Genomic DNA, 15,182 nt, shown 5'->3' with positions numbered 1-15,182 from the left:
ATTCAGATGGTGTGTGTGTGTGTGTGTGTGTGTGTGTGTGTGTGTGTGTTTCTCTGTCTGCATCCTAGGAATTGATGAATTTGTCAGTTTGGGTCGTCGTCCCCCCACTCAGTATTAATTTCAGTTCTCCAATTTCCATTTGAGTTGGCAGGGATGTATGCAGTTTTGTTTAATATGCATTTTCATTATTACTTACAGAACTTATGCATTTTTATGCACAGTTTGCCATATTTTTGTACAGTGGTACCTCAGTTTTCAAACTTAATCCATTCCGGAAGACTATTCGAGTTCTGAAATGTTCGAAAACTGAAAACTCAATAGCCGGCAGCTAGGCCTCAGAAACTTGCACTCAGGGGAAGCCGCATGGCATGTTTGACTTCTGAGGCATTCTCAAAAACTGAAGCATTTACTTCCAGGTTTACGGCATTTGAAAACCAAAATGTTCATCAACGGAGACGTTCAAAAACTGAGGTAACACTGTATTTGTTACTTTGCATTGCAAAATTTGGAAAACTGCAAGTTTCAAAAGATGATTGTGTTTTGCTTAACACGTTGTTTCGGAAAATATGAATTTGGTAGGTTTACCTTTAAGTACAAATTTCTTCCCTGTCTCTGTTTTTTTTTTGCAATGAAGCTCTAAGCCAGGTTCATATTTTTAGAACAGACATCAAAAGATAAGTGTTTACTATGAAGATATGATGGGGGTGGTGACAGAATGTGGTCTGAGAATTGAATCACAGTGCTGGCAGTGTATCATATTTAGAATACATGATTAAGTCATAAAAATCAATTTCAAACAAATTAATCCCTCCATTCTTCTGTCACAGAAACAAAGTGGGATTTGCTTTAATCGCATATAAATATATTCCGTTTATGTCGGTTGAGGTGCCCTGTCAAATCTATTTTGTTCTCCTTTGCTACTGAACTGAAAGAAACCAGATGTGGTAGTGTGCAGGCTGATGAGAGGGAATGGACTTCTTCAAAGATCCAACCAGGAAAAAGCAGTGGTTCCTCACAATTACAGTCATATTTGAAACTTGTTAAACTAAAATATACCTGACACACTATCAAATGTTGTCTACAGGCAGCCAATATGCAAACCCTACATTATCTACTTTTTTATTTGCAGATTAGTCAGAAGATCTTATAAGAGAAATGGAAAGAAGCACCCTTTCAGATGTCAGGCCAGAGAGGTGGGAGTGCCAGAAATTTCCAGTAAAGGTTACTAATGCCCTTAGAACATATTAAATCTCTAGGACTGGTGAGAAATGCCCTGGTCCTCTGATTCTGCAACCCCACCTGTTATATTGTTAATGGTATTTTGGGGGAACAAAAATGACAGCTATCAGCTGTTCAAAGCTCCATAAGCCTCCTTGATGTCTCAGCCCCAAAGTGCAAAATTGTCCCAGCTCAGATTTGCATCATATTCAAGAAGGTGTGTGGGTTTCAATTAGTTGTGAAACATGAACATCACACTTCAGAAAGACTGCAAGTTACAGAAGTGGCAGGGAAAGCTGATATACGTGGGTGAGTTCCCACTGAGATGCAGGTCCCGACTTCAATAAAATATTGGAAGGTACCTGTTATGTATTCAGTGGTCTGTATTTGCCTGAGCTTCAGCCTAGACTCGGGATTCTGAGCCCCTGTGTTCTGATTCAATACATGATATCCAATCACAGAACATTTCAGAGTTTGGGCCTCTGCCATTGGCCCTTAAACTCTGAGTCATGATTCACAGCTTGGAAGTTTAGACAGCCAATCACAGTGGGAGTGGCCCAGCCCTTCAGAAATGTATATAAGCAGTTGCTTTGCCCCTGTTGTCCAGTTTTGTTATTTCAATAAGGTTTATTGAAATAAACTGTGTCTTGCCTCGTGGGAATCCACCTACATTTCAGTACCCGCATAATCAATAACAATATGTGGTGCATGCACACAATTTCAATGGCAATGCCCATAAACTTGGGGAGGGGCCCCCCTCAAATATTTTATTGGAAAGGGGTGAAGGGACCCCGGCCCCTCAGAATTAGCTCATATGCTGAGATATGTGAGTGAATCATCACAGATGTTACTATTTCAAGCACAACGTTTTCTCATTGTGGCCACTTCACGGATTCCGCTGTCAGTCATCAAGGTTTGGTTCACATGTGCTTGTCTACCACTTGATTTCTCTGTGCACTTGAAGAAGGGAAGCTTATTTCACTGAAAAGTATTGGATGTGAGGGAAATATGGAAGTCCTACCTGCAGCGCTAAGTCTGTGATGACCAATTTGCACAAGCATATCATCACCTGATACTACTGTCATCAAGGGATGAACATGTGCAGAAAAATCAGGTGATATACCTGCATGTGTGAAACAGGACAAAGCACTTAAATAAAGGGGATTAAGCCCCATTCAGTTCAATGGGTCTTATTTCTGAATAGGTTTGCACTGTTGCTTATTAAATTTCCCTGCTAGGCCATAACATTTAAGACATCCTAATTCTGTACACAATAAAGTGTTATTCTAGGTAACATTTGTTCAGTGTCTATAACCTTTACAATTCCTCCTGGGTCTTTTGCTTGATCCTGGAAACTATTGTTCTGAGTTACTGTCTGAGGGAAATTAATGTCAGAAGTTTGGCCCACAAAGATGTCCGTAGCTTGTCAGCATCTATCCAGGTTTGTTTGGAAGGAAAAAAAGAAAAGAATATCTTATTTGACTAAATGTGTGAAGCTAATTGAAAGGAAATGGCAGCATGTTCAGTCTGCTTCCATTCCTGTAAGATTTGGAGACCACAAAGGAAAACAATTTTTGTCTGCCATTTAGTTAACTCTCCAAGGTAGGCCTGCTGTTGAAGTATCCTTCAAGCTGCACAGTACATATAAATATGTAAATAGATTTCAAATGCATTTCTATGGCAGTTTCATACAGCTTCAAGCTATACCTGTTAGAACCCTTTAAAAAAACAACAACGAAGGCAAGGCTGTGGAAACCAGAATAGGCTTATTTTGAAAAGCTGCTGCTCTCCCCACCCTCAGAAACCACAACAGTTCCTTTATTTCTTTCTTCAAATTAAAGACTGTCATATGTCAAAACAATTTTTTTACTTTACTCTAGATATTTCACTTTATAATGAATGATGAATAATGGATCCGGGCTGAATGTGATACCAGATGGCTTGATGAAGCCCATGTTTGCAGTTAGATTTTCTGTTTCATTAATAAATGTAGAGATATCGAGCACTTTCTCTCTTTTTCACAGCAAAGAATATGCCAAGAGAGGAAGCTGGGGCTGGATTTGTCGTGGCCACTGAGCCAATTTCATGTGATGGCAAGGAGAGAATCAGGGGGGAATGGGAGTGAGGCAACAGAAAGAGAAAAATGAGGTGTCTTCAGCTACTTTTGACTCTATCCTCACCCACCCTTGCCACCATTGTTAGTCAGCCTCTGACAGAATGGTCACCCACCTCAACAAAAAAAAACCAGCCTATTTCAGTTGTAGCATGCCCATGAAATGGAACCGAGGGCAGGACTGAGAAGACAGGGACTGGCTTGGTTCTTACTGGCTCTCATTCAGTTTTGCAGGATAAAATCCAGGAAACTGAGACATTTCCAAAACCTAACCCTTTCCCCAGTCACTAGCATAGTCAGGGGTAGAAGCACAGAGGCTCTCTGCAACCTTCAAGGGTCTCCTGCAGTATATCTTCTCATGTGAAAAAGTTGCCTTTTGTAATCTTGTGACATTTGGTCATGTGGGAGAATGTCTTTTCTCTGTCTGTGTATCTCTCTGCGTGTTTATATATATATACTCACATACGTAGAGAGAGAGAGGGAGAGAGATGTCCGCTGTGTCTTGGCCACACTCCCATATGACCCAAATACTTGCATGGCTATGAAGGTGGGCAGGGGAGACATAGCCTTGAGACCTGTCGCTGGAAAAATCTATAAAACCTCCTCCCTCCCACCACACTAGAGAGCCAGTGTGGTGTAGTGGTTAAGAGCGGTAGTCACGTAATCTGGGGAACCGGGTTCGCGTCTCCGCTCCTCCACATGCAGCTGCTGGGTGACCTTGGGCCAGTCACACTTCTGTGAAGTCTCTCAGCCCCACTCACCTCACAGAGTGTTTGTTGTGGGGGAGGAAGGGAAAGGAGATTGTTAGCCGCTTTGAGACTCCTGAAGGGGAGTGAAAGGCGGGATATCAAATCCAAACTCTTCTTCTTCTTCTTCTTCTCCCTCAGCACAAACAGCTATGTTTGATAGTTCTTCTTCTTTAGCGATCACTCGTAGCCGAGTAAGATTGTCTTCCATGAACATGATCTTAACAGTGAGTCCATAAGTGACTGTGGAGGCCAATTCTGGATCCACACATCCTTCCACAGTGGGGGCATAGGTTTCTGGGTGGGAGTTGATCCCACTGAGGGTTTGCCAAGCATGCCTTCCTCTTAACTTGTTTCTCCCTTTCGCCCTGATTTCGAGCGTCTTCAAAGCCAATGACACCTTTGGTAAAGGCTTGCAGGCCAGTGTTTCCCAGTTGTTGGTGTTTATACTACAGTTTTACTTGTACCATGACTGAGGGAAAGAAGTGAGAGGAACTTTGCCCAGACTGGGCTTGCCTTAGTCTCCTCGTAAAATCTGCCTAAGAGTTACCCCTGCTGCCAAGATAGGCTTTAGGACCACTTCTGGAGAGAAGCAAGATGTGGCAACACCCCCCTCCCCTCCCCCTGAAAAACTATACCATAGTAAACTGATTCAGTTCCATTGTTTAGGAGAACAATATTGGTAAAACTTGCTTACACTTTTGGTATGACATCCATGAAAGCTGTAGACACGGGACAAATCTGACTTGTATGAGGAGGTACATTACATCTCCCCAGAAGCCTATTTAATTTACTTTCAGACTGTTGGTACAACAGAAAAATAATTCATATATTTCAGGAATCCCTGGGGCAGATTTACACTCATGTTTTTAACATTAATAAGAGGTTAAGGAAGAGTCGTGGTAATGTAGATGGACATATGATGCATTGCTTTTAATGATCTTAATGCCTTATTAAAATGTGATACCAGAGGGTTCTGCAGAGCAACCAGCAGCGTTTTAATGGAAACAAACCAAGAACAAGGTAAGAAAAAATGCTTTAAATTGCAAGTATGCCCTGTGACATTTTATGTATTACATATTTTAACTATATCTTACGTCATTCTATTAATGTTAAATAGGTCAGTGTAGGTTCAGCCCTGGTTTTCCTCTGAAGTATCAAATTTGAGTCACTGCCACATTTTGCACCACATTTGTTAATAAAGGTGGTTAGAAATGGATTTGGATCAGTGGAAACTGCCATGGAAGATGGTGGACTGTTCTTTGCTGAAGATCTTTAAGCAGAGGCTGAACAGCTATTCAGTTCCAGAGTCTGCATTGACCAGGGCCCCTTCCCAAATCTGTGATCCAGTTTATGAAAGGAATAATTTTTGGCACTGTTTAGAGTGTTTATGCGAACAAGAAGCACGTTAACTCAAGCCTCACAAATGCTGTCATGGAAATAAAACTCCAGTTGAGTTTACTTTCACCTGAGTGAGTGTAGGATGGCCACGCCCAGGAGCAGCTATCCTAAAGAGGTTCAGGGATGTAAATACCATTGAAACCTGTGGACTGATATCTGAGTAAAAATGGCTGTCTCCTCAGATCCTAGTTTTTTTCTCAGCATTGGCAAGATAATTAAATGGAAGTATTGAAGGCCAGCCAGTGGGTGAATTCATCCTGTTACTTGAAATAGCTCATATGAAAGTGTTTTCCTCCAAGCATAATGCAAATTTATTATCCTTTTTATCCATGGGGGTAAAAGGAAATGCTGACACAACAAGCTCAGAAATCAGTAAGTTACAATCCAAAAGGACAAAATGTTTCCAGTGTGCTTTGGTATTATAAAAGCTGTTTAAAAAATGATAGTGTTGAGTGTTTTTAGTTCTTGTGGTTGTCATCTAAACACCTTTCATCATGCAGAGAACGGGGGAATAGTAAAAAAGGAATTCTATCCCTTACAGCACAATCCTAGACCTGTCTACTCAACTCAACAATTCTACTCCTTACAGCTGTGGAAGAGGTGCTTAACTGTTTCCCCACAAGGTGTTTTGCTGATCAAAATTCCCTCTCCCTGGCTATCCCCCCTACCCTTAAGAGGGAAAAAAATTATGTCCATATCTTTTCATCTATGAGTAAAGAATAGCTTGTGGGAAGCAACTTTGATTTAAAAAGCAAACTTCAAGGAACCTGATGGTCAGTCCCAGTGCCAGATTTACATATAAGCTAAACAAGCTATAGCTTAGGGCCTCACTCTCTTGGGGCCCCCCAAAAAAAATTAAAGGGGAGAAAACCCGGATGTACATTTCCAAAAATATAAGATAAAAAAACAAATTAAATAAAACCTACATACAGCAGCAGTGTTTTGTGCTGTGTATGGACCTATTAGGTCCAAAGCTGAACAAGTTTGCCTGGCAATGACAATGGGTTGATCACACCCAGTATTTTAATACTGTGAGTCGATCGCTGTCTCTTGGGAGTTGGATGTTCCTGCTGTAGAGCATATATTCAACACAAAAAACAGCGGCAATTTGTTGTTGACAAAAGACAGCTGGACATATAAAGGGCCCCGTTACCTTCAGTAGCTTAGGGCCTCATCAAACCCAAATCCAGCCCTGGTCAGTCCCTCTGCCTCTGTTGCAGTTCAGTAATGACAAACACATTACAGTCCAGTCCATCACACTACTACATGGGGATGGGAATAAGTATATCCCGTCCCATTCTTGTGCAGATTTTAAATGGGAAGTCTTGTAAAACCCATGCAGAAAAACTAATATCACTAACAATGAAGGAGGTGGTCTGGCAGCTGTCTTCATGGGGGCAGCCATGTTTTTCTGATGCAATTACTTCTGAGAGTGATGGTTTTTTTTTGCTGTATTCACATGGCTATCCCTGAGCTAAACATTACAAAGAATCCCAGCAACTTAGAAATGAGAGGAATGGGCTTCAAGATGGCTGGCATTTCCAGGCAGCCTCGAGCCCAGCACCTCTTTTTCTAGGATTTTGGCACTATATAACTCTCCTATCAATTAAAGATGTGCACCACAGAGACTTGATAAAACATGAAACATGTTCTCCTGCTTTCTTCTCTTGGCTGTGGAAGTGGGTGGAGTTGTTGTTCGGCAGCTCACAAGCATGGGTGGTTTGTTAAATCTGGGTTGCATACTCTCCAAAATGTATCAGTTGATAGGGATATTTCTCACTTCCACCCCCAACTCACCCTCCTTGGCCCCCATATTTTGCCCTCGCCCTCCTGAGACCATTTCCTATCGGAAGGCAAAGTTTTTCCACCACTATGTAAAGGTAAAGGTAAAGGACCCCTGCATGGCTAAGTCCAGTCAAAGATGACTATGGGGTTGCGGCGCTCATTTCACTTTCAGGCGGAGGGAACCAGTGTTCGTCCACAGCTTTTCGGGTCATGTGGCCAGCATGACTAAACTGCTTCTGGCGCAACAGGACACTGTGACAGAAACCACAGTACAAGGAAACCCTGTTTACCTTCCCACCCCTGCAGTACCTATTTATCTACTTGCACTGGTGTGTTTTCGAACTGCTAGGTTGGCAGGAGCTGGGACAGAGCAACAGAAGCTCACTCCATCGTGGTGATTCGAACTGCCAACCTTCCAATCGGCAAGCCCAAGAGGCTCAGTGGTTTAGACCACAGCGCCACCCACAGCCCTCATTCTTCCACCACTACACCAACAGAACACAGCACACATGCCCTCCGCCATCCTGAGAAAACCTGTTCTAAAGGTCCAAACAATCCACATGAATTGCCATAAGATCCACTGTCCTGTAATATCACATATGAGCTTTAACTACTGATGAAGCCCAGGATGGTGAAACAAGGCCAATATTCCGGAAATCCTTGTCTTAGACTCTGGGAAAGGATTCTGTGGTACTGTAACAACCTTTCATGCAGATTGTTTGGACATTATGAACAGACAGGTGGACTAACATCTAGGGGGGCGACGGAGGTAGCAGCCTAATCAGAGCCTCCGACTTCAACTAAGCGTTTTTTACTAGTTTTTTATTAGTTTTAGCCTCCTCAAGACCTCAAAACTGCACCTTAAGGACCTTAAAGACTATTGGCTGTCTGCCTTGTCGCCTCGTTTTAATTAGTTTATTCTTTTATTGTTTTATTGTTTTGGAAGTTAAGTCTGGGGAGTAGCAGCTGGAAACCGCAGCACAAAAGGGAAAGTAAAGACCCTGTATTACGATGCCTCTGACTCCCACTGAAGAATGCGACGGACCTCCAAAACTATAAGAACGGAACCCTTAGTAAGTCTGATCTCATTGATTTAAGAAGAATCTGCAATGAGAAGAGCCAAAAGACTCAGGTGTCTTGACACAGAAACTGACGCAGAGCCCTCTGGTTTCAAACAGAGTAATCTAGATAAGTATCTGCTACTTCAAAAACAGCACATATCTCCTCCCAAAAACTCTCTCAACTCTTTACATGGAAAGACAGTTGAAGAGATATCCCTAGGAATAAACGAGGACAAGGCTACTACTCCCATAACCGAGGCACAAGTACTAATTGATAGAAAGGTGGAGCTGCTGGAGGAATGCTGCCTACTGACTGCTCAAACAGTTCAAAAAATCTTTGAACAATTACAAAACATCTTCAAGAAGCTGGATAACCCAGATGAAAGGAGGCAACTCACTCCCTTTTTGCCATCCTTAACAAGCCCTGGAGATAAACAGAACAAATACAAATTTATACCTCTAAACCAACCAAAAATCAGAGGAAGCCCCCCTCACTCAGTCAACTTGATACTGAGGCCATGTGAGATTGTTCTCCACATTTTTCCATACAGAGGGCCCCTACCTTACTGGGAGTCATCCTCCTGGGCCAGACATCATCTAAATCTGCTCCTAGGCCTTGAGGGGGGAAGGATTGACTTAAAAGCAGTCAAGAGGCTCACTAACGATGGATATTCCAAAAAAGTACTACTAAGATTTGGTAGTCATAGAATCCCAACCAAAATCTTAAGGGAAAAGGCTCATTTAGCCCAGAAAGGAATTATTCCACGTCGACACTTTGAAGATATATCGCTCAGACCATTGATTGCATCTAAAAGACAGAACAAGTTGAACAAGGCCATCCCAACAGAAGCCGATATCTGCCCTACTCCCGTGGAAGAACCCAGTAGATGGGAGAAACCGCTGCCAGCTACCCGAGAAATCACGCAAGAAAAATCTAAGCTCCCAAATCATGCGATTGTAGCATCAATTAACAGCCTCGCCCTTGACACAACAGACTGGACAGTCCCAGAAGAAGAAGATCTGCTGAATAACTTTACCAACTTACCAGATAAAGAACAAACAAGCATACTCAGTAAACTGACGAAACTACAGGCCAGATTGACCGAAATTCACCAACAAGGCCAACAAAATGCAGTAGAAACAATACACAATCAAACCTCACACCTACCAGCCCTCTCCCCAAAATGCATAGTCAAAAAGAGAGCTACTAATGGAACTTTCAAATGTATAGATGCAGAGCTTCAAATCCAGCCTCCTTTAAAATATGAAATGACAAGGAAAAACTCCAGCAATGAGACCACAAATTCCTGGCTGAGATATCAAATACTAGCTCCAAACGAAATAGGTACCCCTTATTTAAGTACTACAAAGGATTCTAACATTGCCGAACAAAAGATGACCTCCAACAGACCTGACACACTGAGCTCAACACCAAATGAAACCAAAGAAATGGAAGTAGAGACCGAAAACAATCCTACTGTCCATAATAGCCCACCAACCACAGAAATCTCTCAGGAACAAGGAACAGCTAAGGAAGAAAATCAAGAAAGGGAGGAAATTCTAATTTCCCGCACTTTAAAAAAGAATCTAAAAGATCCACCATTATGTTCCCCACCGAAAGTAGCGACAAATGGCTGTATCGGCACAAGACAAAATCCCTCGCTGGACTCAATAACAGAATTAGAATGACTAAATGCTGTCAACCAGCCACCAACTCAAAAACGGATCCTACGCTTGCTGTCCTGGAATATTGCAGGGTGGGGAAACAAAGACGGAGACCCAGACCTAATGAACTTCTTTAAAGATTTTGAATTAATACTTCTACAAGAAACATGGTCAACTAGAGATATTAAAATCAATGGATTCTCCTCCTATACGAAACCCGCATTGAAAATAAACACGAAGGGCCGGCCGAAAGCAGGGTTCTGTTGTATGATCAAAGACAACTTAGGGTTTGAAATCAAGCAGTTAGAAAAATGCTTGCCACTTGCACAAGCCCTACTTTTAACCCAAAAAGACGATACTTTGCTACTTGTAAATGTCTATATCCCCCCATCCAAAAACAACAGCAACAGTGAAAATTGGTCACAACTAACCTTTTATATAGAAAATTTGACCGATAAATACCCAAATGCCTCATTGATAATAGCAGGTGATTTTAATGCCAGAGTGGGAACCAACAATGAACAACTATGTAGCAAACTAAATTGGAATACTGATAATGATATCGCACATGCCTTGAAAATAGGACGATTCTCCAGAGATAGGGTTGTAAACAACGAAGGCTTACGCCTACTTGAATTATGTAACAACTTTAATTTGCAGATTGTGAACGGTTCAACAAAAGGCGATAGAAGCGGGGAGTTTACATACTTCTCCCCCCGAGGATGCAGTGTCATCGACTATATTCTTGTCCCTTATAATATTATAAATTCGATCATGGACCTCAAAATTGGAACGCGTACTGAAAGCGACCATCAGCCATTATTGTTGTCTATTAACTTAAAGGATGAAACCAAGATAACTAAGCACAATATTATAGAACCCTCTCAATACAAACAAATGACCCAATTAAAATGGTCCCAGGAAATGAGTGCAGTAGTGGGGCAAAAACTTACAGCCAACCTGAGAAAACAAGTATTATCCAACTTAAAGACCACTAATTCCTACAGCGATATTCCGAAAATTTATAATGAGATCTTCCAAATGTTCGTAGAACTTAGTACTCCACCTAAAGTTTGGGTACTTAAACATAGCGCTAGCCCTTGGTTTGACGATGAATGTTTCCAGCTAAAAAGAAAACTGCGCCAAACATTTAAAAATAATCGCACTAAACTAGAGCCCTCTTATCTTGATGAAAAAAGAAAATATCATTACATTCTGACCGAAAAGAAACAGAAATATGCAACCCAAAAATGGCTACAATTACTCGACTCAATTCAGAGTAAAAATAACAAAGCGTTCTGGAACCTAGTGTACGGAGGATTGAAACCCGAAAATCAACTAACTCTACCACCAATTGCAGAATCCAAATGGTCCCAATATTTTACATCGGTATTTAACAATCTACACAGTGAACTTAAAGGAAATGAAACCACTAAAAATAAAATCAATAAACTCCAGGAGTGGCCAAGGGTAGAAGAAGAGGAAATTAGAGAGATAGTTAAAAATTTCAAATCGGGGAAATCTCCTGGGCCAGACGGTCTACCAATAGAATTATTTAAGACCTATATAGATTGGTGGGCAGAACCCTTAGCTCAATTGTTTACTCTCATAGATAAATATGGGATCATACCTGAGATATGGTTAAGATCAATAATTATCCCAATCTTTAAAAATGGCGACCCAAAAGAACCAAGGAATTATAGACCGATAAGCCTATTATCAGTGATAGGGAAAATCTACGCTAAGCACCTTTTATCTAAACTCCTTACCTGGATGAAAAATCTAAATTTACCAGGGAAAGAACAAATAGGTTTCTCCAAAGGTTGCTCTACATTAGACCATTGCCTTATACTTATGCATTTGGTTGAAAAATACAGATCTCAAAGGCAATCTAAGATATATGCTGCTTTTGTAGATTTTCGTGGTGCATTTGACTCAATTGACCGCCCAAAGCTGTGGAGGAAACTCGCAGAATTAAAAATTGATCAGCGCTTATTGATCCTAATAAAAAATTTATACTCTTCCAATATCTGTCAAGTCAAACTTAACACCAAAGGTCACCTTTCATCAGACATCCCAAACTCGAAAGGGGTAAAACAAGGGTGTATTCTTGCCCCCTTCCTATTTAATTTATTTTTATCAGATTTGCCAGATCACCTTCAAAAAATAGAATCACATGCCCCTAAACTTAATCAGAAACCAGTTTCTCTATTATTATACGCAGACGATGCTGTTCTACTATCATTAACGAGCTTGGGTCTGAAACGCCTTATATCTTCTCTGATCCTTTACTGCGAATGTAACAAGCTCTCTATAAATTACGAGAAGACAAAAATTTTGGTCTTCTCGAATGGTTGGAAATTAGAGAAATGGAAAATAAGAGGGCAGGAAATTCAACAAGTGAAAATCTATAGGTATCTGGGAATCTTATTCCAGAGCAATTTAGGGTGGGCAAATCATTGCACAAATGCCATAAAACAGGCAAAGTGCACCTCATCAGCTGTTGCCCGTTTTTATTATCAGAAAGGCAATCAATTTATTCCTGCGGCCAATCAGATATTCCAAACAAAAGTGCAATCCCAGATACTCTATGGAATCCCGCTATGGGTCCAAGCATATAATAGTGATCTAAAAAAGATTCACTCCAGCTTTCTGAGACGTATTCTTGGACTCCCAGCTGTGATCAAATATGAAACAATGTGTGCAGAAATAGGCATACACACAATGGAATATTGGGCCTGGTCCACCTCAATAAAGTACTGGTTACGCTGCCATTTTCGCTGCCCTCCATCAAGTCTGCTCGCTGATTTGCTCAAAGACTCCTACAAATCAAGATGGTATCAGTACCTCGAAAAAAAGATTGAATCTTTAGGCATCGAGCTGGAGCCCCTGTACAATTCTAATGAGCAATACATTTTCCATAATATCCTAACTAGACTAAAGGATGTCGAGAGGCAAAATATTATGGCAGCTGTAAACAAAATTTGTTCGCCCATATTCTATGATTTAAATATCTTAGATAGCAGAGCCAATTACGTCACCAAATTAATAATTCCAGCCCAACGTAGGGCTTTTATGCTGGCCCGTTTGAATGTTTTTCCCTCAGCATTTGTCAGGGGAAGATATCAAAACATCCCTAGAAATAAGAGATTCTGCAGATGTTCTATGAATGTCCCGGACACGGTAGAGCACATTCTCTTTCAGTGCCCATTGTACAGTACGCTCCGTCAACGCGTGCTGTCCCCTCTTCTGGGTGGTCTGGAGCCCCAACAAGGTGAATGTGTGGGATTCTGCCTATCCGACGTTGACCAAAGGGTAACGGCGGGGGTAGCCGAGTTTTTGGTAGCAGTCCTCCAAGGAGCAGGTTAACAAGGAAAACCACTGATTTTATATGTATATATATATATATGTATGTAGCCAACTGCTGCCTTTCTGTTTATATCTCAAGGCTTTTATATGTTTCTTTCTCTTTTATCGTTTTATTTGTATAATGCCTAATAAAGGTTTGAATAAGTAAGTAACAGACAGGTGTAATAGACACTATTACACGGATGGACCTCATGCATGAACTGACTAGAGAATGATCTGATCCATTGTTCGTTTCTTGAACTTTATGAGTTACTTCCATTGAAATTTATGATTTGATGCATGAATAGTATACCTTATTTATCTAAGAACACAGCTGGTTACGTCTCATGTGTTTATCAAGGTAGAAAGCCGGCAGCAGTGGCAATGGAGACGACATGGAGAGGAAATTGGATTTTCCCTCGCCGCTGCCACTGCCACCATCGCTTGGGACATGTGCTGGCTCACCCTCCTCCCCAAGCTTAGCAACACTGGTGGAGGAAATAGGGACATTCTGGGATCAAATCAGAAGCCAGGGTGGCTTTCATAATTCTGTCCCTGGGAAATCATGACACTTGGAGGCTATGGCGTTGATGAGTTATAAGTTATACAGGCCTGTGATTAGTGAATGCCTTTGTATAAGTTTCTAGCAGGACAGGTAGAGAATGAAATAGATGAACCAGACTATTCCCCCCCCAAGAAAAAAATACAGTTTCATTTTCCTGAGATAAATAAACACGGAAGCTCAGGTGTGTCCAGTCCCCCCCAGGCTGAGAGTTTCTCTAAATGATTGTTCCATTTTCCTATTTAAATGTGTTATTTTTCTTCTTTTTTCAGACTCAGACCTTGCTTTATGTTTATGGTACCTTTAAATTGGTGATTCCCCCCCCCCTTCACGGTGTGTTTATGAATTGGAGTTCAAAAGATAGACACATTAGTGCCCATTAGACTGTAGTTCAGATGATAATGATATGATTAGAAAAGCACATTTAGAACTAAATTATTGTACTTTCTGATTCAGTAGCTATTATAACCTTCATTAATAATGTTAGCCCTTTATTTTCTCTTGCTTTCACTTCACTCCAGATCATTTCAGACTTCCATTGCAAAAGTGTTTTTGTTTCATTAAAGATATAATTTTGTACTGCTTCCAGTGTTTTCTGCAAAATAGCTTTTCATAAACTACGTGCTGGGTGGCTCAGAGGGGATACCAGGAGTATGGAGAGGTACTTTCAGGTTGCTAGCACTTCGAGGACTGAAATATTCAATTGGTCTGGTCCTTCCAATATTGCACACAAGTGTGCATGTGTAGTAGACTATTATTATTTTGAGTCATTATTGATATATTATGTCAGTGTAAAACCCATGGCATCATTACAAGTACTGTGCCATTGCTCATTTGTAAGCCGTTGCATCCTTCACAGGGCTGGCTCACTCACGAGGCAGGGTGAAGCAGCTACAGGTGGTGGAACTCCCTGAGATGATAGCCTGGTGGCCATCCCTCGTGCCCTGTCACTTCTGCCACCAGTGGAGAAACAGCAACGGCATCACTGTTGATTTCCTGTGAGATCTTGCAAGACCTCACCAAATTCTTGTGAGATCCCACAGAGCACGAGAGAATTCATGAGATTTTGGTGGAAATTGGTGGCACCCAGAACGTGGCGGACAGGAGGGTTGTGGTGCCAGCAGAGATGGGCAGTGCAATTGAGGTGGTGCGGCAGAGCAGGCAAAATTATGCCCGTGGCGAAACAGGACATGCCACCCCTGTTCAAACATAGAGAAAAATCAGAACATTTCTAAGCCCAGGTGTTTCCATATGTGGACCTGTCAATTCTGCCATCCATCAAG

This window comes from Podarcis raffonei, chromosome 9, assembly GCF_027172205.1.
Source record: "Podarcis raffonei isolate rPodRaf1 chromosome 9, rPodRaf1.pri, whole genome shotgun sequence".
NCBI classification, from domain to species: Eukaryota; Metazoa; Chordata; class Lepidosauria; order Squamata; family Lacertidae; genus Podarcis; species Podarcis raffonei.
This window is presented reverse-complemented; position numbering follows the sequence as displayed.